The sequence below is a fragment of the Vombatus ursinus genome, unplaced genomic scaffold (assembly GCF_900497805.2).
Source record: "Vombatus ursinus unplaced genomic scaffold, bare-nosed wombat genome assembly UNPS02008996.1, whole genome shotgun sequence".
Lineage (NCBI taxonomy): Eukaryota > Metazoa > Chordata > Mammalia > Diprotodontia > Vombatidae > Vombatus > Vombatus ursinus.
The window spans coordinates 7,630,041-7,655,216 of record NW_020948774.1 but is presented as its reverse complement, the minus strand read 5'-3'; the positions used below and the strand labels follow the sequence as shown (position 1 = coordinate 7,655,216).

At 39.4% G+C, this 25,176-nt stretch overlaps 1 pseudogene; it reads left to right on the top strand.

Annotated features, from left to right (window-relative positions):
• The first annotated feature begins 22,252 nt into the window (after positions 1–22,252).
• On the top strand, positions 22,253–22,681 carry LOC114034532 (annotated as a pseudogene).
• Positions 22,682–25,176: the final 2,495 nt, after the last annotated feature.

Below are 25,176 nucleotides of genomic sequence, written 5' to 3'. Positions count from 1 at the left end.
GGGTAGAAGTGTTTATGCAAGGGGGGGCTCTATGATACATGAAGCCAATGCAATTCTTGATATTAGGTCAGGTATACAGGACCAATGCTAGGTTGAAACTGCATTGTCTGAGCCTATTTTACCCAGAGACCAAGATGATATAGAGGAGATCTTGGGGGGGAAATTTTGCATTTTTGCTCTTGCTTATATTTTCAAAGTAAAATTTCCTTCATAAAAGGTGATTGATATTAATTGGTTAAATAGAACTGAGGTGCTAGTCATTGGCAGTTAATGATGGAGGAAACAATAGAATGGGGGCTTGAGATGATATCCTAATCTCTTACATCTTTCTGAGGGAAAGGTGTAACTGGCTTTTGTCTCCAAGAATGAGGCCAAAGTACTTATTACATAAGTAAATTCTGCAAACAGGGTAGACAACTAGGAGTATGAGATAAGCAGACCATAAAAATCTATAGGAATAGAACTGTATCATTGCAAAACTAATTGTAAGAACAAAGTATTGACAGATATGAAAAAGGGATAAAAATAATATTAAAAAATTAAATAAATAAATGGAAAAATTTACAGAATTAACTTTTATGCAAATTTAATATGAATGGAATAAACAATCCAACCAAAAACAGAGCTGCAGAATAGGTAATAAAACCTTGATTCACCCACCCCAGCCTTAGTCTGTTGCTTGCAAGAAGCCCATCTAAGAAGATATAGATTCAAAATTTACCATTCATCAAGTGAATCCAAAAAAGTTGGAGCTGCAATCATAATATTGGACAAAGCAAAAATAAGAGTTTTCCATATCAATAGACAAGTGAAACAAGAAAAAAACTATCCTCATTTAGCAATTACACGATGATTTACTTAATTCTGGGAATCAGTAAAGAATAATTCAAACAATTAATAGCTTCAGTAATGTATCATGATTAACCCCCCCCCAAAAAAATCAACCACATTTCTACACATCATTAACAAAATCCAGTAGGGAATAATATTACTAAGTATTAATAATTAGAATAGTAAATATTCAAAATAACTATGAGATGCACAAAACATCTGGGAATCAATCTAGTAAAGCACATTCAATATCTGTATAGGTATACAATTCTTAAAAATCTCAGACAAGGCAACACAGAGATAGGCATGGTTAAAAGAGATAAGCAAGGAAATTACATTATTCTTAATGGGACCATAGATAATAAAATATGTATTGATTGGCATAACATCTAAGTACTTGAAGGGAAAGGCAATCAAACTAAAGGAAAAAATAGACAACAAAACTATAATAGTTGTGGATTTCAATACATCCCTTTCAGAATCAGAAAAACTAATTTTAAAAGGATAAACCAGAAAGAAGTTGAGGACCTGAGTAGGAGTAGGTGGCCCAGTGGATAGAGTGAATAGATGCTTAGAATCAGGAAGACATCTTCACTAGTTCAAATTTGGCCTCTGACACTTACCAGCTGTGTGACCCAGGGCAAGACATGGAACCCTATTTGCCTGGGATTCCTCATCTGTAAAATAAGCTGGAGAAGGAAATGACACACTACTCCAGTATCTTTACTAAGAAAACCTAAATGGAGTCACAGAGTCAGACACAACTGAAAAAATAATTGAGCAATAATAACTAAAAGCAACATAAAAAATAAAACTTTGAATGAATCAATAAATTAAAAAGTATTTTAATCAGCAATTATTTTATTTCACTGTGCTAACAAACGGCTACACAAATATAAACAAGTGACATAGTCTCTAAATTCAAGCAGCTTATATTCTAAAAACCTATATACAGTAGTGCTATCAGGGAAGGTATGTCTTTATTGGATAATAAACATGGTGCATTAAATCATGGGGCAATTGATAGGCACATCCTTTTCAAGAATGGTAGAGTTGAATAATTGCTCTTTTTAAACCTTAAGCCAGAAAGCAAAGATGAGGTGGGAAGAGGTGGTAGTAGAATGGTATGTTAGAGATAAGGCTAAACATGATGAATAGTTTCAAGTCAGAAACCCAGGGTCCCAGGTCAGAGACTGAGGCTAGAGCAGAAATATGGCAGCATGAAGATGTCATAGCGGCTCTTTACTGGGGTGAGATATGGCAAATGCTCAACCCTGAGCATTGGTAGGAATTGGAGTACCTGACTGGAGGGCACATGAGATGCCCTAGAGAAATTTCTGCTCTTGTGATTGGTGACTACTTTTCCTAGAACACTATTTCAGTTTTATTTCACTTTCTTCTCTGACTGTCTCTCTGTCTCTGTTTCTGTCTGTCTGACCCTCCTTTCCTCTCCACTCCCACCTCACATCATGAACCATTATCATATTAACTGTGACATTGTTCCTGGGTGATTCAATCTAGTCCCTTATGCCCCACCAACCCCACCCACCCACCCATTCTCTATCTTCTTTTTTTTTCTTTTTTTGTTTTGTTAGGCAATCGGGGTTAAATGACTTGCCCAGGGTCACACAGCTAGTAAGTGTCAAGTGTTTGGTCTGAGGCAAGATTTGAACTCAGGTCCTGACTTCAGGGCCAGTGCTCTATCCACTGCACCACCTAGCTGCCCCCATCCCCCATCCTCTTAACCTTCTGGATCAAAGTGCTCCTCCCTCTATGTGTATTTTTCCCCACTTTAGAATGTAATCTCCCCGAGGTTAAGGACTGCTTGTTTCTCTAGTGCTTAACAATAGTACATGCTAAATAAATAATTTTTCACTCATTCATTCATTTATTAAAAGCCCTGAACTAGCATTATCTATAATGAAGAAATGCTAAAGGATTCTTCAATAAAATCAGGAGTATAGCAAAGATGTTCATTGCTATCATTATAGATTGATATAGTTCAATAAATGCTACTTTATAAAACAAGATAATAACTGAGACAATAAGAATATAGAAAGAAAATTAAAACTCTTATTAGATGTTATGAGAAAACTCTAGACCCTAAACTAAACTTCACTGGAATAATAACTTCATGAAAGTAGCAAGATATAAAATAAATATGCAAAATATCTTCTGTTTTGTATATTACCAACAAATCTGAGAGATAGAAAAAGAAATGCCATTCAAAAGAACTACAGAACGCATAAAACATCTGGGATTCCATCAGCAAGACGCTTACATAAGGACATATAAAAATATAATGACAAAACACTCAAAGACAGGCAAATAATTAGAGATATAGTATTAATTCATGGTTGGACATTTCCAATATAATAGAAATGACCATGCTATCTAAAATAATTTATAAATTCAGTGCCATATCAAACTACCAAAGGGTTACTCTATAGAAATAGACAAAATAAAAAGTCACTTGGATGGAAAAAAAGGTCAAGAACCTTAAGGAATCTAGTGGGGGAAAAAACCTTCAAGAAAGAAAGGAGCCTAGAAAAATTGCTCAATAGATTAGGTACACAAATTGATAGATTAGGTAAAACCAGAAGCAATTTCATAGTGTTTAATACCCCCAAAGACACCAACTACTGAGCTAAGTTCTCTTTATCTGACAAAAACTAGTGGGAAGACTGGAAAGCAGTCTGGAAAGCAGTCTGGCAGAAAATAGGTTTAGAGTAACACAGTTCACACTATTTACCACAATAAGATCCAAATGGATATGTAACCTAGATATAAAAGATCATATCATAGATAAATTAAAGGAGCATGAAAGGAGAGACCATTCATAACTATGGAAAAGGGAAGAGTTCTTGGTCAAATTTAATTTTTAAAATGTGATGCAGAAGATCACAGGAAACAAAAGAGAAAATTTCAGTTGTATGAAGTTGTGGAGCTCTTACAGACTCAGAATAAATGTTAATAAGAATTGGAAGGGAAATGGTTCTCAGAGAAGAAAATCTTTGCAGAAGATTTCTCTGATAAAAGTCCAAGATATTCAAGATATCTAGGGAATTGATACAAATGCAGAGGAATAAGATCTGTTCCCTATTAGATAAATGGTCAAAGGATATAAACAGTTTTCAAAACAAGAAATGTAAGCTATCAAATGAAAGACTGACCCAAACTGTTACCAAGAAAGGAAATATAAATGAAAACAAAAGATGCCTCCAAAAGGGAAATGAGAAATTTTGGAGAGACTCAGTAAGAACCAGCCCACCCATTGGTGGTAGTTATAAAGTCCAAACATTCTGGAAGACAATTTGGAACTATAACCCAAAAGTCACTTAATGATGTGTGCCCTTTGACCCAGCAGTGTTGCTACTAGGCACATTCCCCAAAAGAGGGCAAAGACAGAAGGAAAGGACCCATATGTACCAAAATTCCAAAACCAGCACTTTTTTGTGAACTGGAAAAAAATGGGTACTCGCTATTTGGGGCATGGCTGAACAAATGATGTTATATGGATATAATAGGATATTGTGCTGCAAGAAATGAATAAAGGAATGGATTCAGAGAAATCAAAAAGGACTTGTATAGAGATCAAAGGAAGCAGAAGCAAGAAAACAATGGTAAACTTTAGAACTATGATCGATACAATGACCAACTGAAATGCCAGAAGAATGATGATGACTCATGCTTCCCTCTTAGCAGAGAAACATGAACTAGATGTGCATAATAAGACACACATTTTTAGGCAATATAGTTACATGGATTTGTTTTTCTAGGCTATGCTTTATTACAAAGGAGAGTTCGAAGGGAATGTGAAAGTAGAAAATAGGGATAAATAAAGGAAGAAAAGAAAGAAAGAGTCAATGAAACATTAAAAATAGAAGAGAGCAGAAAGGAAGTTAAGAAGGGAACCTGGACAAGTAGAGAAGTGTTGGAACTATCAAGTTAAATTTAAAATTAAAAAAAAAAATTCCCAAAGCTGTATATAGTGGAGATTCACAGTTCTATATAGAGTCCTCTTTTTAATTTTTTCCTTGTCTGTATCTGCTAATATTTGGTAAGTTCATAAAAAGGAAAATGTCACAAAAAGAAATGGTGAAGGGGACATATTCAGAGAGAATTTATTGTTTATCCTTTGTTTTCAGAGGATCAATGACATCATGGGATGAATTGGACTTAAGTGAAGAAAGTTGCACAAAGTCATTAACCTCACTGTCTCTTCCTGAGTCATCAAAGTCCAGTGGTAAGACAAAAGTCAAGATGACTGGTGATGACCCAGGATTCAGTGAATGACCTTGACATCTTTGATGCCTGACCAAGCTCTAAGCGCTCCATAGTGTTTGGTTTAGCCACCGCCTTCATGGCCATTGGAACAAATTGTTCTCATCCACCCATTCTACTAGGGAAAGTGGTAGTGGTAGACATCCCCCTAACTCACCAAAGGGTTTGAGGTCTGGTGGTTGTCCTCAATCTGGTTTTTTAGCCTGTCTGCCAAGGTGGTTTTACTGGGGTGTGGCAGCTGCACATGCTACAGCTTCTTGGAGCCACAGGTGGGAGTTGAGTGCCAGGTAGACACCAAAGATGGATGAACAGCCCTGAACAGGGCTCATGCCAGAAGTGCAAGTCCTCGTTGAACACCCCACTATATGAACTGATACAAAGTCAAGTGAGCAGAACAAGAAACATTTTTAAAAATGACTATACTAACCTTGAATGAAGAAACTGTTTCTGCTTTTCTTTGTACCCCCAGTGCTTAACACAGAACCTGGCAGATGGTAGGTGCTTAACAAATGCTTGTTGACTTGACTGCAATAATGTAATACCTCCTCTGTGCTAGCCTCCTAACCTGTAGTTGCACTTGAGTCTTGGGTCCACAGAGGGCTATTTCTACTTTGTGTTCTAGGGATGGCTACTCCTAATACTATAGCTCATGGACTCTGGTGTGGTTTCCATTAATTGTCTTGCTGTAGAAACACTTATCTCCTAACAAAACATTTCCTCAAATGGCATAACAAGAATAGTAGTTACAAAATATTCCCCCCAAGAATTGGGGGTACTCTCTCCCACAAATACAGCATCCAAAAGGGTTCAAACTTCAAGTACAATGGAAGTGAGGCACATATGTAGAATACATGTGGCAGAGGTAGCTCACAACTCCTCATATTGCAGGGCTTCTAAGTCCTTTATCTCTTCCTAGAGTCTTCACACAGCTCTCCTTAAGTGCAACATTTGTGCTCAGTGAGTTATTCAGCTGAGTTCCCAGGGTCTGCTCATCTCTATAGCCCAACTCTAAAATTTTTGATGACAAAGGTCATATGCCCAACTGATAGATGAGTTTCTTTTATTGGGGAAAAGGGGACAAGAGAGAAATCCCTTCTTTAATCACTGCAAATCCTCATTCTCATCCACACTTGTGCTCATCTCAACTTGTGCTTATCTCAAGCTCTCCAACTACCAAACTCTCTTTTAAGGATCATTTGGGAATGCATCCATCTTTTGCCAGGCAAAAGGGTGCTATCTCTCTAATTCAATCAAAGACTTCACATTCTATTGTTACCACCACTGTTATTTTGTGATGACATCCTGGTTTATTAGTATCTTATTTTGTGATCAGATACTAAGATTCTGTGACTGTATCAACCCTGAGGGATTAGAGGGAGGAATGGGGGACCGAATTCCTCTTTTACAAATGCAATGGCCAATCATGACTTCAGAAGACTAATAATGAAACATGTTCACCAGCTCTTGAGAGAGATGTAGAATAAGACATGCATTTTAAGATATGATCAATGTGTAGATTTATTCTACTTGGCTATCTTAAAAAACAACAACAACAACAAAAAGGGACAGAGGGTGAAAGAATTGGTCAAGGGAGAAGGAGTTGGTGGGTAATGATAATGATGCAAAAAAAAAACACCCTCATTAATCATTAAAGACTAAGCCATTAAAATGGCTATATTACTTAAAAACTACATAACTAAAGATCACTGTTTCATATGCAATCCATTGAAACATTTACATTATTTATGTTCATAATAAAAAAGAATATTTATTTTAAACATCTTAAAAGTGTGTTCTTTCCCATTTAAGCAAGTGTTCTATAGTTCTGAGGAACAAAGCACAAGTATACAGCATAGCAATATGGGGGAAACAGTGCTGTACACAGTGCTAGAAAATGGGTTCATTTTCTAACCCTGCTGATTACTACCTATGTGACCTTGGTCACGTCACACAATTTCTCTGGGCCTCAATTCCCTCATCAATACAATGAGGGATTTGGACCAATAAAATTCCTTCTTGCTCCAAATCCTATGATCTTACTCACTTTTCCTTGTTATGCTCTGTGGGACAGAGAGCCAGTGAACACTAACTCGGCACCAACACTGTAGTAATGAGCTGTAGAATCATAGGAACATAAGGTTCCAGAACTGTAATTAATGGAAATCAGAGATCATCTAAGTCCAACCACTTCGTTTTCCTCATGAAGAAACTGAGGCCCAGGGAAGGAAAATGACTTGGTTAAGGACACATAAGTAATTGTCAACTGGGACATTCTCTATACTCTATAGAAAAATTGTGAAGGTTTTCTCCTCACTAAGATGGGACAACCTCTGCCAAAAGACAGGACAAATTTTTAGGTAATCAAACCAATAAGTGGAATTTGCGGAGAGTGAATCGGTATGGGTAAGACATACTGAAGGAGGATCTTCTAGTACTTCCCAATATCACATCGACAGAGGCTTGGAAATTAGAGAAAGGATAAATGGAGCTTGGCATGGTGCTATCAGTTGCCTTTTTTCATTTTAAAAGAAATTTTATTTCTATTAGTATCTTTTTCTAAAAAAATAAATCTTATTTCTATTAGTATCTTTTTTTTAATCAACTTTTCTGAATGTATCCTTCTCTCCCTCCTTTTTCTAGGCAGCCATGCTTTGTAACAAAGATTTTTAAAAGGGGTGGGAGGAGTGCTTTGGAAAAATCAACCCACATATAAATCATGTTTAATCATGTATGCAATAACCCATACCCATAGTTTCTCACCTCTGCATAGTGAAGTGAAAAGTTTGTCTGCCTTTTTTTTACCGGACTGGAAAAATGCAGGCAGACTAACTCATAGGCCAATGCCCGAGTACCCTTCAGAGATGTCTTAAATCTGGACTAGTATTCTTTTCAACTGAAGACGTGTAGTGGGAATGACTAATGCTTAAAGGTTTCCCTGATAGGTTGAAAAGGTAGATAAGGCAGTGAGAAAAAAGGAAAAACAGGGTAGAAAGCAACCAGAATTTGCTACTGGAACGCTCATGGTGTAGGTACCCTGCCCTCAGTCATGAAATCCTTAATGTCTTTTGTCTCCTGTGTAGGTTGAGCAGTACTGGTTTCTTTTTCCCCCCTCAGTCTATCACCATAACTATATTGCCTATTTCACCACTAGCTTAGTTTTCCTATTGCTGAGTTCTTTCTTTTTGCCTTTCTCCCCCTCCCACTACTCCTTCCCCTTTTTTTCTCCTTTCCTTTCCCTGGCCCCCATCTCTCCGCTTTGCCGTTTCCTAGTGTGCAGGGCTCCTTAGAAAGCTGTCTCTCAGAAATCCATGCTGATGGTATTTAGACATGCTGATCTTCCCTCCTGTTTTGCATGAATATTTGACCTTGAGCAGAGCTGCTCAGGCACGATGGCTGCATCGTGGGTACATTTAATCATCTGGAGCAGAGACGAAGCCTTAAGAAGCCACATAGACCCAATTCCCAGTCCGTAGCCCCTGGATGGTAATGAACTTGTGAGAAATAGCTAATCAATAAATTGAACAAAAGACTCAGGCAGCTAAACCACTCTGTCAAAACCTTAATTACAATTGCAGAAATAAATTGGGGGTGGGCAGCCTTAGGTAGGGGGGAAAATATCCCATCAGTACCTAATCTTATTTATATTCCTGAGAGAGAAATGGAGTTCTGAATTCTATAGGGAAGGCATACAGTTTGCTAGGGTGAGTGTTTGATTTCCGGAAAAAGAACAGGGAAGGTTTGCACATGCACCTATCTAGTTGTTCCTCCTCCAAACGCAGTCACAGGGTAGCAGATGCTAGAGGCCTATGAATAAGACTGCATTTTGATTTTCTAAACTTTCCCTAAAGCTAACTGGGGCAATGAGGGCTTAGGAAAGGGTTATTTATCCTTCCTCACCTTGGTAGATCAGATAGATTCAAAGAAAATTGGCCATCCCCAAATTAGGGATCCCTGAAAATCTAATCGAGTATCAGGGCTGTGCTAGGGGTCAGGGTTTGCTTTATGTGGGCACTGATGCTCTAATCGGCTCCTGGCTTTCTGGGGCCACCTCAGTAGATCAGAAAGGAGCCAGATAATTTGGGTAACACCACAATAAAGCCAGTCCTGGATGTTTACTTAATACAGTTCATAGGCTTCCAGCCCATGACCTAGCTATAGTAGGGTGGAGAGTGGGGGAGGGAGGGGAGGGGGGGTTGTTCAGCTATTCTTACTTGCCTCCCTACTCCGCTCCTGACATTGCCTGGATTGTCTCCCAGGATAAACATTCTTTTTCTGCTCTGGGAACTTGTCATGAATGAATCTATTAATTCTCTATCTCTGTTTCTCTATCTCTGCTTCTGTCTCTATCTCTGTGTCTGTGTCTCTCTCTGTTTCTATCTGTCTGTCTGTCTCTTCTTCAGCTCAGGGCCCCCAGTGCTCTGGCCATATGCCACAGCTGTAACTTTCTCCCTTCTCTCTAGGGACATTCCACTCACTGGCCTCCTCCCAAATGCATTCCCAATATGTACAGCCAGATTTGCAAAGGCCTATGGCTGATACCTTTATCACCACTGCTTGCTTAAAAGGAAAAACAAATGTTTAAAGCAATGAGAGGTAAGCAAACTTTTAAGAAACAAATTTTTTTCCATGCTCAAAGGAAAAAAGCTTCAAGGCTCCCATAAGAGAAGTCAAAGGGAGAAAGGAAATAATCACAAGACAGTTTCTGCCCTCAAGGAGTATTATATGTTATACTAATGAGGTCTGCCATTGGGAGGGGTTTCCATAACACACCATCCATCCACACAGCCTACCTCCTTAAGTCCTGCTTCTTCCTCTTCATGGTGGCCCACCTGATGACTCGCTGCTGCTTGCCTTCCTCCAGCTTTGTAGGTCCTCCTTAACTGAGAGAGGGCTGGAGAGCTTGCTGATTTTAAGTGCCATTAAGGGGTGTGGCCAATCTTTACCAAGCAGATGACAAACTACCCTTCCAATTCAATTAGGAAAACATTTTCATACTTTACGTGACAACAGGGCATAGACACTGGGTTGTTTTTTTTTTTGTTTGTTTGTTTTAGCATTTAAGTTGTGTATTAATACATTGTTATGTCTATCTATCTCTTACTTTGTGTGATTACCTCCACTGAACTGAGGGGAGGAGGATCGGTTTATCAGGAAGCATCCTGACCAATTCCCCCCACTAAACAATAATATAGCAGGAAAACTACTGGCCTAGGTATTGATGATCTAAGTTAACTTCATCTCTCTGGGTATCAGTTTCCCCAATCAAATGAAAGTACTGAAATACATTATCTCTAAATTCCTATTTAGCTCTATCAGTCTATAATTTCTGTTGATTCTGAACCATCATAAATTTATCATATTATGAGAAGAGTATTCAGGTGGAATTGGGGGGTGAGGCAAGAAGGAAAGGAGTTGTGCTGGAAATGAATCTACTGTCTTCTACTACAGATGATAAATATTCCAAAGGTACAGATCCAGTTCTTCAGCCAATATGATAACCTCCTCTTCCAACATACCAACAATATTTGAGATACATTTTCTATTTTTGACCTTATTAAGGCTAAAAGCCAAGAATGAATCTAAAAGGAAATAAATGTCTTAGCAAATTCAGGTAGACATTCTCCTTACTTTAACCTTGTTCTTCGCCTATCACCATTACTTTTAGCAACGAGCAAGTACAAATCAGTAGTTAGCTGTAATTCAACTTAATTCCATTGTGCAAGCAATTATTAAATATATGCCAGGCATTGTGTTAACACAACATCAAAAAGATAAACATTAAGATTTAAGATAAAAACAAGGCAGTTTCTACTCTCAAGGAGTATTGTCTTCTACTAAATTGAAGTTTAATTCCATTTTGTTTATCTGGTGTTAAGTAACCATCTTACTTGGATGGATAAGGAGGTAGTACAGGGTGGTATAAAGAAAACTGGATTCAGAGTCAGTTGACCTGGGTTCAAATACTGACTCTTTGACTTATTACCGGTGTCACTCGGGGCTAGTCTTTCAGTCCTCTGGGCCTCCTTTTCCTAATTTGCTGTATTAGAAGGTTGTACTTGATGACCCTAAGATCCCATGTAGTTTGAAATCTATAGCTCACTGATCTGTAAGTGATCCCTCTATCAGTAAAGAAAGTATCCATTCTATGAAATTCTCACCTATATCCTTCCATAAATTCTCCCTAGAGGATTTACCCAACTTGATCAAGGCCTTTCTTTGATTAGGTGCTTCAATTATACCAAACGGGTATTGTTGAGCAAAGATCACCCACTGAGTGTCAACATTTAAATCAATATTTAAATAGGCATTCTAGGAACTGTGTGACTCTTAACACTCAGTCACCCTCACTACAGAAGGAGAAAGACTGAGAATCATTTTGTTATTATTGTTCTGCATTTCATGGCTTGCTGTTGCCTCCAAATTGTTTTTGTTCAGTCATTTTAGTTGCATCTGACTCTTTGGGACCCCATTTGGGGTTTTCTTGGCAAAGATACTGGAGTGGTTTGCCATTTCCTTCTCCAGCTCATTTTACACATGAGGAAACTGAGGCAAACAGGGTTAAGTGACTTGCCTAGGGTCACACAGCTAGTAAGTATCTGAGGACAGATCTGAGTTTGAAAAGATGAGTCTTCCTGTCTGGACTAGGTACTCTATCCTCTACTCTACCTAGCTTCCCCACTGCCTCCAAAAGCCCCTCATTATCTCAGAACCCTGATGAGCCTCCCAATCTGATCCCTGGCTATCCGTTGAGGTCTGTCCTGTGACATACTGGAAGCTTTGCCAGCTTGATATCAACTACCAGAGCTTACATGTAGCTGGCAGGACTTTCAAAGAAAACTTCATGCCATGGAAAATCATTGAAAAAGGACATTTGTGGAAATAACCATCATAAGCCACAAAAGTGTTTCAAAACTTTAGAACTGCCTGACTTTTTGTTTTTGTTTTTCCTCTTTCTTGAGAGTACTTGAAAACATATTTTTAGGAGAAAAAAAAAGTACCTGTAAGGAGCAATCTTCTGATGATTTTATATTTTCAGTCTCCTACACTACTCCTCCCCTCTCTACACTACAGGTTTCCTACCTGAAGCCCTTTTGAGAGGCTTTGGCATATAGGGAATGTTGAGCCTGGGGTGGAAAGCTGGGGGTACCTGCAGCTCAACACAGTCTTGCAAATGAGCTCATGTACAGACAATAGAAACTCATGTGAGCCTAGGAATACTCTTGTTTCTTTGAGTCTAGGAGGAAGTTTATTTCCAAATGGTTAGAAAGAGCAGCTGGAATTGGGGTATAGCCTGTCTCTCTGTCTTCATCTCCCTTTCTTCCCAGGAAGCTATTTCACTTTAAGCTGAAACATCGCTAAATAACTAAAGGAGATGGAGGGTGGTGGTAGGAAGGCCAAGGGGATAGAGATGGTGCTAAAGCAGGGGTGGATGACAAGGAGAGGCAACTGCCTGAAGTAACCTGCTGCTTCATTCACTGCAGGCTGCCTGCCTGCCTCTGTGCTGGAATTTTCCAGTGCAGATAAATCTCCCCTGTGAGGTGGCAAGGTACAGAACAGAAATGAATGAGGTGCCAATGCTGGCCTGTGTTTACTGCACAGATAAAATATTTACAGCTCCATCTTTGGTATAAAATGTGACTCTTCCAGTCCTCTAGAAGGTCACTGGAATGTCAGTAGAATTTATGGGTGGTTTATAGCCCGTTTGTCCCACAAAGCAAGGTGACAGGATTCTCTTCCTCTCCACACTATACTCAGAGACATTCAGAGTGATGGGAAGAAGGGAGCACCTGGCTGAGAACCATCATTTCCTCACGCCGTAGCTCCCAAATCATGTTAATTTATGCTGTCCTTGAGCCAGCATATGTTTTATTTGTTCCTTTATGCGAAGTAAACATAGATCACGGTAATACTGGGAAAAGAGGAGAGTGCCAGTGTCCACAGCAACGAAGAGTAAGGAACAAAATTAGGAGTTAAGCTTCTGTTTATACTGTTATTGAGGATGATAATTTCTTGTAATATGATGCTTTACTTTGATGAAGGTAATTATTAAACCACAGAGTAGATCATAGAATGTCAGCTGTCTCCTCAGAGGCTGGCTGTAACTTGGGGTCTAGAGTTAACCCTGTCAATATGTACTCCTAAAAATGTAGTTCCCAAGTCCCCACTAATGTGCTTCCCATTAATAGTCACACCAGTAGACACAATTAGTTCTTAGCAAAGACATTTATTAGGATGGTACAGTAAGAACAATAGGTACAAAATATTTCCCTTCTAGACTCAATTAAGAGAGGAATTTGCACCTAATAAAGAGATCAGTTAGCTTAGCACCTGATTAATCCTTTAAGATTATATGGTCTTCTAATACTACATCAACTGAGGTGGGCAGAGACTTCTTCCCTTACTAGTGCTAGAAGGCACCATAGAGATCATTGAGTATAAACTCCATATTTTACAAATGAGAAAACTGAGACCCAGAGGGATTACATTCTAATCCTGATTTTGACACTTAGTAGCTTGTGACCATGAACAAAGCACTTAACTTTTCTAAGCCTCAATTCTCTCATCTGTTAAATGGGGATGTCAATACATGTTTTTTAAGATAGATTTTATTGCTATCTTTTGTTTTTAATAACACCTTGATTTCCTCTGTGTCCCTTCTCTGTCCCTCCCAGAAAGCCACTTCTTATTAAAAATAATTTTAAGAAAAAAGAAAAATAGTAAGAAAAGAAAAATAAATCCAGCAAACCTAATGAGTACATTGGGGAAAAAATAAGTTACTTATATTATATGCATTGTTTCATATCTGTGTGCCCCCTACCTCTGCAAAGTAGTCTTTTAGTATCTCTTTTTAGAGTGTGATAGTAGCAATATCTACCAAGGGACCTCTTTCCCCACACAATATGGATAAGAATAGTTTTTCCCTAAAGGCAATAAAATATTTCCCTGGGACTTAAGGCTGAGTAGAAGTGGGAGGTGGAGGGGCAAGGCTCTAACTGGACCTTCCTTGATCCAGCTCCCTAATAGCTTCCAACTATATTTATATGGCTTCCTAGTCACCTTAAAAATGGCCCAGTCACATGGGTAGATGTCTTTTAGTCTTGTTGGATATTCCAGGGTCACACAAGTCACCATATCTTGCCCTGCTGAAGAGTTGGGGGGGGGGGGGGGGCTTTTGTCTACTAGAGGTAAGTGCTAGAATAACCTTGCTGAATATCCTTTCTATGGTATGGCTAAGTATGATTTTCACTATTGAATGACTTATGGCTGCATAATTTTATCACTGCATTGAACCTGAACTACCCAAGTGCTGGTCTGAATCAGGCCTACCCTTATCATTTGACATAGTAAATGAGACAAAATGGCCTCATGGCTCATGTCATGATTGTATGGGGGGAAAAGTGCTGCAAATATGGAGACTGGGGTGATTGGATGTTTGGATATGGCATAAGAGCCCTTTTGGAAGTATATGAGGAGTCCTCTTGAGGCCTCACAACCATCTTCTGGGGAAACAAATCCTTTGGAGAAGGGACCAGCCATCCCCTCCAAATGACAGCCAAGCTCCAGGCAGGTCAGCCTCGCTGCAGGATGCCCTGAGGAAGAGACAGAAGGCAACATGAGTCAGGCAAATCAAACTACCACCACCTCATCTCACATGCTGATGGGGACACCTCATGACCTGAGCCTAAGAGCCTTCAAAATAGTAAATAGTAGTATTCCCCAAACCATCATATCTGCGTCCAGCCCAGTTCTTGTATCCATGATTAAGGGAAGGAATCATTGTGAAAAAGGGGCCCACCTTCTTCGTTACCACTAACAATAGCTGCTGGCCAACTGCCACCAAGAGACATGAGCACAAAAGCACCACTCTTGCCCCCAGACTACCTGCCTACTTCTAGCCCAGCCTTCAGGGGTATCATCCAGAGAAGTAACTCCTCTGGAAAGGCTCCAGTCATCCTCACCAATTGCCAACCAATTACTACTTACAGGGAAGGCAGACCACCATCTCCTCTTCAACCCTGATGAAGGCATCTCAGGACCCTGAACCCAAGAGCCTTTGGAATAGTAATGCTTCCAGCCCACTACCCACACCTCTATTGAGATACATATCGAGGACTTTAGGCAGCAAGGTGGCACAGTAGATAGAGCACTAGACCTTGAGTCCGGAAGACCCCAGTTCAAATCCACTCTCAGATATTTATTAGCTGTGACCCTGAGCAAGTCACTTTACCTCTGTCTGCCTCAGTTTTTCCAACTGTAAATGGAGATAATAATAGTAGCTACCTTTCAGGGTTGTTGTGAGTATCAAATAAGATAGTGTTTGTAAAGTGCTTAGCACAGTGCCTGGCACATAGTAGACACTTAATAAGTGCTTAATCCCTTCCCCCAAACCCAGGACCTTGCCATCTGACTTGAAGCTGAAACCTTCCATGTGTGTTGTCTCAACCATTAAAATGTGAGCTCAACTATCTCATTTATCTATTTATATCTCCCAGCACAGCACTTTGCACATAGTAAGCACTTAACAAATGCTTCATTCATTCATTCAATGGAACTCAAGAGGTTAGCTCAGTGAGTACTGGAAGAGTTGACCAATGAAGATAAAGAAAGTAAAGAAAGTTCCAGTTCCCACATTCTTTGGTTGTTATCAACTATTCTATGGAAATTGAACCATCAGCAGAATGAGAATGAAAATAAATTGACCCAGCCCACTAAGTGTACAGAGCTCTCAGCTTCTGAGGATCATACAATGTAGGCTGAGGGACAGCCAATGGAGCTGGTCACCATGTAGGTGGAGGGAGCTCTGTTGATACATACAAGACCAACAGACCACAGCCAGGGGCCTGGGGAAGGCAGTAGCATCTTTGCCCCAGAGGTTCCTCTGCATCCCTCTGAAATCAGAGCCATAATAAAGATGAATGAGAGAAGAAATGAGGAAATCTGGAAACTTGTGGGGAAGGAGGAAAGGAGGCAGTGAGAAAGACATTTCTAGGCCTACTAGGTACCAGACACTGAGCTAAGTGCTTTACAAGTATCTTATTTGATCCTCACAACAACCTTGTGAGGCAGGTGCTGTTGATATCCTCATTTTAAAACCCAGAGGATTCTAGGCACAGTCTGGAATAAGCTACTGAAATTTGCTTCTTTGTGATCTAAGAAGAAAGCCCAGCAACTTATTGGATTCTTCAGGAGTTAGGGATCCCACACTTCCCACTGGCATATCTTGATGGCCCCTGTTTACCAAGGTGCCAAGGCAAGTGTGACACTTTTAATTGTGACCCAGAACAGGCTATGGCCCTGAAAGATCTACAGCAAGCTGTCCAGCAATCTTGTCCCTTGGATGCTTCACGGGCCACATTTTTTGGAGGACTCTGTCCATAAAGACCAAGCTGAGAGTGATCTTTGGAAGGAAATGAGAGGTGGCCAGAATAAGCAACTATTAGGCATGATATCATTCTGTCCCATCTTCTCCAAAAATTACCCCCTTTATCCTCCTTACTGTCTCAGTATTTTTCAGTAACTTCCTACAGACATGTACATGTCTTCTCCATCCTCAAAAAACCCTAACTTGATCCACCCATCTCCACTAGCAATAATCATATCTCTCCTCCCAAAGTCCTGGAGAAGACCTTCCATAATTGATGATTACACTTCATTTCTTCTTAATTCTCTATATTCTTGCTTCCAACCTTATCATTCAGTTGAAACTGCTCTCTCCAAAGTCACTTGTGATCTCTTAATTGTCAAATCTAATGGCTTTTTCTCAATCCTTATCCTTCTTGATCTCTTTTCAATCTTAGACACTATTCATCAACCTCTTCTCCTTGACACTTCTCTTTAGGTTTTCATGACAATACTCTCTCCTGGGTCTCCTCACTATTGGACTTCTCATCAGTCTCCTTTGCTGGATCTTCATACAGGTCATGTCCTCTGTAACTCATATTCTTTCTTCCCAAGCTTCTTCCTCTTCCTACCTTTCTTAATACTGTTGAGGGGGCCATTATACTCCCAGTCACCCAGATTTGCAACCTAGTGTTATCCTTGACTCTTCACTCTGTTACCATACACCAGGTGCCAGGTACTGTGTTAAGCATTGAATATACAAGAAAGACAGAAAAAACAATCCTGCTCTCAAGTAACTCAGAGTCTAACGGGGGAGACAACATGCAGGAATTAGGTGCAAACAAGCTATATCCAGGATAAATTAGAGATAAGCACAGAAGAAAAGGGAGATCAGAACAGACAGAGATGGAATGGTAGCTGGTAGAATGGAAGGATCAAAGGAAGGCTTTTTTAGGATTATGAAGAGTTTGACAAGTTCATAGGCATCTAGGAAGGAGTTAGTGGAGATGAAGAGATTGATTATACATCTTCTAGACTTGGAAACTCCATGGACAAAGCCATACATGGAGTTGAGTCTTTCCATGGGAGGGGACACTACTCCAAGAGAACTGAAGCATAGGTGTTTTGGAAAGGACGATCAAGAAACCCTCAGCAAAGAATATCCTAGTGTTGGACTGTGAATATTAGTTCCTTCTTCCTACTTGGATTCATTTTATGCAATGCTATCCTCAATAAGTACTTAGGTAACCAAAGCAGTTTTAATCACTATCAGGATTTGCCATTGATTAGAGAATTGCTAAAAGTTATATTAATCACCATTAATCACATATTAATCACCACTAACACTAACACTAATCCTAATTCTTATCAATAAATCAAAAACATTTATTAAGTGTACACTGTGTGCCAGCCGCTATACTTGCCATGGGCATATGGATATGTGCAAAGCCTCTGTCTAACAGTTTTCTCCACCCATCCAGTGATCTTTGCCCAGGTAATAAGTTCTTTGAAGATGGATGATTCTCCTCACTTAACCTTTCACTACTCTTTCACAAGGAAAGAAAAATAGTCTTGAGAATATTCAGTGGAAGAAATAGTAGAGTTGAAATTAAATATTGTAATGATATAAAACAGTAAGCAGATCTGCTTGACAGCCCTGACAGCTATTTGTGATAGAAAACAGCATTTATGATGTCAGTCTTAAAAGAGAATGGGTTTGAATTAAAGTGATTACAGCTGATAGCACAACAAAGATTCCTGGGAGTCAATCATCTTTCCCAAACCTTGTGGAGAAAACCTTACAGATGGGGAGGCACTGACAGCAAGGACATGTAAATGACACAATAGTAGAGTCATCACTGAAACCTGGACTATATGTTCATTGCTTTTATAGTCTTGTCCACCTTTGAGAAAATCCTATTTGTAAGGAAAGTGGGGCGAGGGAAGTGGGGAGAGCAGGGAGAGGTGGCAATGGGGTTTTGGCAATTCAGCTAGCGAATGGGCCAGTTTTCCTTTTGCCTTCTTCCTCTAGCTGCTACCTCATGGAACGATTTTTCTTCACATTTGTTTTTCTTCTCTCAAATCTTACTCAGTTGTTGAAATAAGGAGAAGGGTGACCAGTTCTGATGTCATTCAAACACAGCTTTTGGGTCATTCCTTCATCCTCTGACTCATTTGAATTTGAAATAAGAAATGACAAAGTACCCAGATTATAATTTGGGACCATTTAAAAATGCATTTTATTGATGTTTTTTGTCTTTATATCATACTTATTTCCTTCCTAATTCCTCCAGATTGAACCCTCACTTATATAAATTAAGAAAAAAATCTTATATAGTAAATATGTCTAACAATGTCTCCAATATTCTAACCTACTAGTACACTATCTCTGTGCCATGATGGTGGAGGTATGTCCCTTTCTCTATTCTCCAGAACTTTTATTGGTTTTTAATTTCCTCAGTTTGACTTCCTTTTAATGATCATCCATTCATATTTTTTAGTGAATTGTAAATATTTTTCTTTTGGTTCTGCCTATTTCACTTTCAGTTCGTGCAAATCTTTCCCTATTTTTTTGAATTTCTCATTTCTTATTGTAAAATTATGTTCTATTGCATTTGCATAATGTTGTATGGTTTTTTTAGACATTCCATAATCAGTGGGAGTCCATTTTGTGTCTAGTTTTTTGCTAGACACAATGAATGTTGCTATGAATAATTTAGAAGATAGTGGACATTTATTTGTGTCTTTCACTTCTTTTGGATATATATTCAGTGTGGTATCATTGGGTTGAATGGATTTGGGACCATTTTTAACCAAATACATAGACCTCTGTGGTTGGATTTGCCTCTGACATCTCTTTAAAGCTGTCCCTGCCCACTGGCTGATGCCAGAAATTCTATATCACCTGTGACCCAGAGGACCCAAGTCTGAATTTATACTGGGCTTAATCATGGGGACTTCTCATATATCACTATTCAGTGAGTAGATTCTTCCTGGGGATCTTGGAACATATAACTTATGTATAGGTCTCTATAGATCTGGGTAAAGAGCCTTCAGCTCTTGTGTAAGTACTAAGAATTCTATTACTAGACACTAGTCGAGATAACAAGACAACAAACATTCATTAAATGCTTACTGGATGCCAAGTATTGTGTTAAATGCTGAAGATAAAAACATAAGCGAAAAGAAATTCCATTCCCTCAAGCAGTTTACATTCTAATGGAGTAGAACAATACCCCAAAAGAAGAAGCTAAAAATATGGAGACATTCATCAAAAGCATCCAACATGATACTAAAATATGGAAACTAAAATATGGAAGCATAGACCAGAAGGGAATGAAAGTTGGCTGGCCTGAGCCCCTCCCCAAAATCAAGGCCCCAAGAAATCACCAACAGGAGAAGGGAGAAGAGGGCCAGCATAGCAGATAGATAATACAATAACCTTTATTTCATCCTGCAGACAATCAATCAACATTTATTAAGTACCTACTATGTGCCAAGCACTGGGGATACCAAAAGAGGCAAAAGATAGTTCCTGGCCTCAAGGAGCTCACAATCTAATGAGAGAGAAAACAAATATATACAAAGAAGCTACATATAAATATACCATATATACATATACTACAATAAATAGTGTAACCCAGGCTGGCCTGAGTATGCCTAGTTCAACTAATGAGGGGCCTTTGGAACATGTCTGGATTGTCTAAAATGGATGCCTCTTCATCCTCTACCACATGGATGAGAGTAGTTTCTTTTGATTGACTTCCTTTGTCTTAAAACTAAGCATTCATTCTCTTTTCTGCTATCTCTCTACTGTGCTCCTATCTGCAACTCCTACCTGCTGAGCCAGAATGGTTACTATGAACTGAACCAGTGAGAGGGAGAAAAGTATTTGCCTTTCCCTGCTTACCTCCCTTTCAGCCCAGCTCTGAGAAAAGGATCTGGTGGAGTTTCTGTTCTGTGTTGTTTTTTCTCAGTTTCATGTGCCTGAGGGGATCCTCACTGGGCTGGTGGTTTGAGCCTTTTCAACCTTAGAGCCAGGATTGCAGACGGGGTGGTGGAGCCAGCCAGGTTGACATGGAAGCTCTGAGAAAACAGGGTGCCTGGGACTCTGTAGTGGGGACCTGTAGACAGGGAAAGATTGAAAATAAATGATGTAGTGGGGGTGACAGAGAGAAATATCCATTAGAGGACCTGGAATGAATTGAATAGCTTGCGCACCTAGAAGGGTTAGCCTTGGTAAGGAACAAGGCTATGTCATCATGCGGTGAAAGAGGAGACAGTGGTAGAAGTCATATGAGTGATATGAGATGTAAAAGAGGGAAAAAGAGGGAGCACATGGCAAATGGCCTCGATTTTTCTGTAAAATATGAAGTAAGTTTCTTAGCTAAGAGGGTGGGGATAGAGGGAGCCATGGTAGGCTTAAGGAGGAATGAAAATATTTGGAGGGGCCTCTGAAGAGAATGAGATAGTGACTTGATAAGGCTGGTAGAGAAGGATTGCCTAGCAGCAGTGAGGGCCCAGATGAGGTTGTGTAACATAAATCTGTAGCAGGCCTAGTCAGAAAGGTTATAGGGTTTTCTCCACCTCCTTTGTTCAGCAGCATGTATAGGAATGAAGTTAGGGAATGGTGGGAGTGATCCAAGGCTGAAGCTTGGTGGGCATAATCAGCAAAATGATAAGGAAGATAGTGATTCAAGAGAGGAGGACAGTGTGGAATTGAATGGATTCACCAAAGGATCAAGATATAGAGTAGAGAATAGCTAATTCAGGGGAGATGGCCAGGAAAGAATTGAGGGGTTAAAGGATTGGAAATCATTGGTACAGAGAAGAGTAGGATTTTTGTAATGGGAGATGGAGAGATGAAAAGCCAATAGACTATGGTTGGATGAGATTTTATATTTCTTCAACATGGAGGCAGTACATTTTTGGGTGATAGGAAGATTAAGGACACCACTATCTTTATGTTGAACTGAGATGTGGTAGAAGAATAGGTCATGGGAAGTGAGGAACTGAATGGTTAGATGTCTGAAGGAGAGTCAATATGTATGTTGAAGTTTCCTAGTATGAGGGCAGGGGTTCAGAAAGAGAGAAAAATTGTGAACCATGTACTGAATTCATTGAGAAAGACAGGGGAGAGACCTGGAAATCTGGAGACAACAGGTACCAGCATTTTGATTGGGTGGTATATATATGAATGATACGAACTTCAAAAGAGGAGAGGTTACTGAATGATGGAGATAGGGAAAAAACTAGAAGTAGCATGGGAAGCAAGGGGCATTCCAGTTCCCCTGACTCTACCTGTGTGAGTCAAGAGGGACAAGTGAAGGCATAGTGAGTACTGGAAAGGGTGGCCAGGGAGGTTGTGCCATCGGGAGTGGAGCCAGGTTTCAGTAATAGTTAGTAGATAGAAAGTGTGGGAGAGAAAAAGATTTAGGATGAAGTGAAATGTGTTGTCCATGGAACAAGCATTCCACAGGGCATAGAGGAAGGGGTGGGTAGTGTTTGGTTGAAAGTGGGAGTGTTGAGGGGGATGGAAATAAGGAATTGGGAGGTAAAGTTTTTGATGGTTAACTACAGGGCTTCAGAGTCACTGGTTATGACCAGGTGTGGGAATGTTTATCATTGAGGGGAGGGAACTACTCCACTTCTCAAAAGAGGCTGGACATCAAGCTGGAGAGAAGTGCTAGAAGACATATGGTTTGATGGTCAACATACAAAGAACTCTGAGGTGTCCATAAATAATCAAGACAAAGCGGTGACTGAGTTTGAAACGGCCTACATTCCCTGCTGCAAAATGAGCACCCCACTGCTACACCCGATGTTTCAGCTCTACCAACTAGATACTCACATCTCTACCTTCCAGAACTGGCCTTTCACGGAGGACTGCACCTGCACCCTGGAGCAGATGGCTGAAGCTGGGTTCATTCACTGCTCAAGTGAGAACGAGCCTGATTTAGCCCAGTGCTTCTTCTGTTTCAAGGAACTAAAGGGCTTGGAACAAGAGGATGATCCTTTGTTGGAACATAAAAAGCTCTCATCTAGTTGTGCCTTCATCAGCATTAAGAAGAAGATTGAAGATTTAACACTCAATGAGTTCCTGAAACTGGACACAGAAAGAGCCAAAAACAAGATTGTAAAGGAAACTTCCTGGAAAAGAACTGAATTTGGAGAGCATGCAAAAGAAGTATGGCATGACATTGAGCAACTGGCTGCATTGGAATGACTCCTCTCTCCTTAATATCTTATCCCACAGCTTAGTCATTCTTTCTGAGGCGTGTTCTCCAAATATTGGTGTGGAACTGCTTAATGATGCCTTACAACAGAAGAGAACTTTGGAAATTTAAAGTTAGATTTCATCAGCTATTTTTCGCTTGAAGATAGCGCCAGAAGCAACTTAATTCCATATTGTCCATCTAGTGTTTATGCTGTTGTGACCTCTATCTTTCTTGAGTTATTTTTAAAATTTTTTGTATTTTTATATTGCTGCCCCCTGGCCTTGTCAGGTGTTCGATAAAGATGAGGGTGAGAAGTAGAAGGGACTAACAGTACTGAAATCAATTTTTATATGGCTATTCATGACTCGTAAACCTTCTTATAGCTAGACTGCTAGAGGTACCATTTGTTGTCTGATTTTCTATCCCTGAATCCTAGGATTTGAGGGTAAAAATGTTCTGTTTGTGGGTGAATTTATAATCCCATGGTAAATATATAATTAGTTAATTAAGGATGCATTATTTTTATACTTTGTATAACATATACTTTGGATTTATATTGTACCATTTTTACATCATACACAAAGCAATGTGAATATTAGTTCATTTATCACAATGACCTTTTGAAGGTACTGTTGCCTTTGTTTTATCCTATCAGGAATATGAATGTTTCCAACATGAAACATGAATGAAATCACATCACATCACATCACATAACAAAACCTTTGAATGATGCCATGTGTTTTAGAAATTAGCAGTCTGGCTATTTGTAGCAATATCCATTTTTTTGTGTTAGTATTAGTGTTGAGATTTAGGGGTTTAAGGGTGCTGGGATCCTGAAATCATGACACATGGGTCCTGCTTAAAAGAATTTGACCCAAGCTTTTTTTCAGTCACAGACAAGGTTTATTAGAAAATCCATCATATTGGCCAGACTCTTAAGGAATCTGAACATTACTGAGCTATTAGCTAGATTTTAAGAATCTGAGAAGTGGCTAGATTATAAGAATCCGAATACTTTAATGGAGACAAGATGGACCTTATATACAGAAAGACTATGGGAAGGATCTAGGAATGGCCAAGTAGTTTGGGGTGAATGGAGTAGGGGTCTCAGGAAGATCTGGATGGGAGTGGCCAGTAAGCTGGAACCTAGACTATGTAGCCAAGGAAGAATGGAGTCTAGATAGTATTAAGGGTGGGAAGTGACTGGGGGCCATCTGGAGGTAATGGACAATGGAGGGCTAGGTAACAGAATTAGGAGATTGGGCATAGGCAACTATGAAAGGCCAGTTAATAGGATTATATACATTTGGCCAAGTGGGAAAGTCCTGAGTTTTTCCTTTTTGGAGTCCAGATCCCATCCTCATCACTAGTAAATAAATTTTATAATTCAACAATCTCAAATATAGAGAAATAATGCCTTTTAAAAAACAGCACTCGCCCTCTTAGCTGATGTTTGTAACTGAGTTTTTTCAAATAGCTGCAGCATTGTAAAAAGGTATGAAGAATGTTGAAAAGAGACTTTTGTTTCTCAGGCAAAGTAAAGCTGCTCTTCTGCTTTGCCTTTGTTTAAAAGAAGCTAATTACAATGGAAGAGTTGCATAACCTCTACAAAATCAAATTCCCATAATGCCAAACAAGTGTTTCCCAGGGTCCTGGCACAATGCTGTTTTTTTTCTCCCATAGAAGAATTCCCAAAGTACGTATTACTTTTCATATGAGTATGTCTGTCGATGATGGTGGTGATGGGTGGTATAGAAAACTTGAAATGTATCTAGTGAGGGCTGCTTTATGTTATTGTTTCTATTACCTTTTCAGTAATGGTTAAAATTAAGCAGGTCAGTATTCACCTGTCTTTCAAATGGAAAAAAAAAATAATCAAGACAAAGTCTCCATCATTCCATTGGGAACCACCTTCTCTCCCATGACCTTATATATTTCTTCATATTCTTTATACACCATGTGATTGGTGTTCCTTCAAAAGAGAAATACAATTTGGGTTGTCAAGATTCAACCACTTACTTTCTGATGAACTGCCCTGTCTCCATCTCCTAGGGACCAGTCCTCCAAACTTACCTTGAGGACTTGGGAGTCTGGGCATTTTTCAAAAAGTTGCAATAATCCTCTTTTCTGGTGTGTGTGTGTGTGTGTGTGTGTGTGTGTGTGTGTGTGTGTGTGAGACAATCCTATCACTGCCTTCCAAATTTCCCTACCCTAATTAAAAAAAAAAGAAAAAACAGTTCTCATAATAAATAAGCATAGACAAGCAAAACAAATCTACACATTTGCCATGTCCATAATCTCATTCTGCACCTGAATTCATCATCCATGTCAAGAGGTAGGTAGCATTGTTGTTGTTGTTCAGTCATGTCTCTGTTATTAGTGAATTGGAGCATTTTTTTCATATGACTTGACTACTTGGATTTCTAGTGACTTGCCAAGGTTACATAACTCATAAAATAGTGAAGAGGGCCCTCAAATCTAAGTCTTCTGAATCTTTAGTGCT